A 3,283-nucleotide genomic window follows, 5' to 3' on the forward strand; every position below is an offset into this window, starting at 1 on the left:
CCTAGGGTGTTGGTTATAATCATATCTTTGAGGTGTATATATATTTTTACAAAAGCTATATTCTCCTTTTCCTTTTAGTAGTTTTGTTATTTGTATTTCAGTGCATTTTTCTACTAATTGTTCAATAATAAATTTTATCCGGGTAGATATATTATCTAATTGGGGTAATATAGGGGTTTCTTTATATTTCTTATGTATTAAAGTTCCCAACGGCTCGGGTAATTTCATAAACAATTTATCTCCTATTGTTTTGTCATAGAAGCAACTAGCTATACTACTATAATACATAAAATCTAATAAGAATGGTTTTATAAAAGCCCAATTTTTTATTTGTATCTGTTCTAATTTTTTAATAGCTTCTACCTGCTGTTTTCCATAATTTGCATTGGGAGAATCTCCCATTAATAAGAGCCTAATCTTATTTACGAAGTTATAAGGGTTATCACCTAGTTCTAGATCTCTAGCAAAATCTTGAGGGTAATTTTGTTTGTAGGATTCCCATGCTGCTCTAGCAGATTCTCCTAAGAATTTTTCTAGATAACTATACATTTCTACTAGTGTTTTTGTATAATCTAATTCATCATATTTTCTACATACCATTTGACTCCATATTTCTATTATAGTGGTCCATTTTTGGGGATCATGAGCTGTAAGATTTAAAAGTCTACCATCGTCTATAAGAAGCTTTCTATCTATTGTTTCCAATTCTAACCTTCTTCCTCTTGGTCTATTTCTATCTGAAATATCATTTTTAGGATTATAATTATTATAAGGAATTCTGCTCGGTTGGCCACTAGGTGCTGATACAGAGGTTCCGTAAAGGGGAGTACTGCTACTACTTCCTGTAGGGTATGGGGTTGAAGGATTATGAGAGGGGGCATGAGATGGACTATGAGAACCTACGCCAGATTCCATAAGATTAAAGTCATTATTTGATATATGTTATTGGTTTTTTGTTGGCAATTGTTCTTCTATACTTTCTTCTATAAAAGAATCTTCTATTTCATCATGAATTGGATTTTCCCGTAACAAACTACCAAATTCCTATTTTCATCATATCCTAATGTGTCATATACATTTAGATGGCCTCTATCTACCATTTCTATTTCTAATCTTAATATATCTTCATCTGATAATATAATACCTGATTGGATAATTATGGTCTTATCTGGTAATCTATTCATCCTCTAATTCTGTTTCTGTTTCTGAATGGGTATTTTTTATTTGGATTGGTTTATAATTACCAAATCTTATACTATAGTTATTTTTTGAATCTTTATATATTACTAATGACTCAGGAGTGGTACTGTTTTTCTTTGGATTTTTTAATATGTTCCATTCTAAACCATTATATTTGCTAGAATCACTTATCATTGGTTTTATCATCTTTATACCTTTACTACTTATTGCATCAATTATTCCATTAATATCTAATTTGTATTTTGTAGTGCTATTATCAGTTAATTTTCCTATAAATCCGACATTGATTAAGAAATTACTATGTTTTACTAGATCTTCATATCCTTTAGCTTGTATACCAATTTCTATTAAATCTAAGTCTCTTGTGCTTATTGAAAAATCAGGGCTACAATAAAATAATCCATAATTATTGCACATGTCTATTTCCATAGCTGCTATTAAGGCATTCCTAGCATCAGTTTGCCATCCCTTATCAATTATAGTGACTAATACTTTCCCTAGTACTTCTTTTCGAATTAGACCTTTAATTCCAATTACAATTAATCCTAAATGTACTAACCTTTTCCCTGAATCTCTAATTTTCTTACTACTAACATGACTGACTAGAGGTATGTTTACTTCCTCTGTTGAAACGAATACTTCTTCTTCTCTATTTATCCTTATTAATTGGGTATTAAAATTTAAATTACCTGTTTTATATAATATTTTAGGATTTAATAGTTCTATTTGGTGGTTGTTATAAATTTGAATGTCTCTTTCTATATCAATTATTTCTTCTAGTGTGGAAGTATTTTTATTCTTATTTATAAGTTTACTTAAAAAAGAGGGCTTTCCAATACTACTATTTTCTTTAGTTATGTTTTTAGAACTACTGGCTAATATATTACTTTGCCATGAAAATGCCTGCAAATTTTTATTCATTTTCTTCCAAATAATATACTATTATTTTCCTTTTTCCTTATAGTTTTATTTTGTCCATCCATTTTCAAATTATTTATTTGCATAATTAGAGAATTGATACTAGTTGCAGTTTCTCTTGTTATAGTATCTTTTTCTTCTTCAAGAATTTTAAGCTTATGGTCTAATTGACTTATTTTTTCTATTGCTTGTATTAATAGATGAATTATAGTATTATTTTGTTTAATTATTTCATTATCAGCAGCCCCAGATGCTATATAAGAACTAAAACCTTTACTTCCAGTGGATTGATAAGTTTTTGTTTCCTCTAATGCCCTAAGATAGGATTCCATTCCTTGACTCATTTATATTATAATTAAATGTTTTAATTCTCCTAATAATAAATTAATTTTCACTAATTGGTCATTTATCTGACTTGTTTCTCCAACTTGCAATTCATTAATAGTTCTAGTAATTTCATTATTTTGGTTTTTAATATAATCATTATTTTCTAATAATTCTTGTATGGGCTTAAGTTTTTGTAGAAAATTCTTATTTATACTATCTATCCTTTTTTCCAGAACTTCTAATTTTTATCCTAAGGAAATTGTTATATCAATTAAACTATTGAGACATGAATTATTACCATGCATTGAATGGGAGAAATCTTTAGGAATAACAATTTAAAAGACTATTATCTTCTAATGTTTTAGGGGAGGGGGTTAACTCGGAGTAATTCAATAATTAACTAAAACAAACACTAATGTCATTATATTCTGAGATTAGATTATTCTTCATATTTTCAAGGGTGCTTAACCTATCCAAGTGTTCCTGGGGGAAATAAATCTTCCGTTTTATCCATTTAACATGTCTTGTTATATCACCTTTTTTATCTGTAGTAGCTTTAAAAATTGGTAAAGTTTCTTCTGCTTCTTTAGCAAATCTGTACTTAACTTCTAAATAATCTTCTATACTAAGTAACCATACAGGAAATCTATATTTAATTTGGTATTCAATCTTAACATTATGCCTAGTTAGATATTTTCTAACCATTTTTAAATAGGGTTCAATATACCTATAGGGATTCTTATCATTAATTTCAAGTAAAAACAACATATTAATCTTGGAAGTTATTAATATTATTGTGTTCTTCTAATATTTTATTTCTAAGCCATCCTATCTTATT

The sequence above is a fragment of the Dioscorea cayenensis genome, chromosome 20, assembly GCF_009730915.1.
Source record: "Dioscorea cayenensis subsp. rotundata cultivar TDr96_F1 chromosome 20, TDr96_F1_v2_PseudoChromosome.rev07_lg8_w22 25.fasta, whole genome shotgun sequence".
NCBI classification, from domain to species: domain Eukaryota; kingdom Viridiplantae; phylum Streptophyta; class Magnoliopsida; order Dioscoreales; family Dioscoreaceae; genus Dioscorea; species Dioscorea cayenensis.